This window comes from Plasmopara halstedii (assembly GCF_900000015.1).
Source record: "Plasmopara halstedii genome assembly, contig: Scaffold_658, whole genome shotgun sequence".
In the NCBI taxonomy this organism is placed as follows: Eukaryota; Oomycota; class Peronosporomycetes; order Peronosporales; family Peronosporaceae; genus Plasmopara; species Plasmopara halstedii.
This window is the reverse complement of record NW_020187575.1, coordinates 1,349,768-1,350,009: the sequence shown is the minus strand read 5'-3', so window position 1 is coordinate 1,350,009 and position 242 is coordinate 1,349,768.

Here is a 242-nt window from a genome sequence, read left to right as displayed (position 1 = left end):
ACCGGTTGAGCAAGATGGCTCAATTGGCGGCGGTGCCAGACACCATCGACGGGGTCGGGACAGCAACGCTGTTTCTAGATCGTGATTTCGACAGCACGGACTTCCTAAGTCGAATTTCTTTGATAGAGACCCCTGTTTCACGGGGTAATTTTGGTTGACTATCTTTTAGGTGCTCGGCGCCAAGTTAGATATGTCTACAGCGGATCATTCGCAGACTGATGGTCAAACCGAAAGGGTGAATA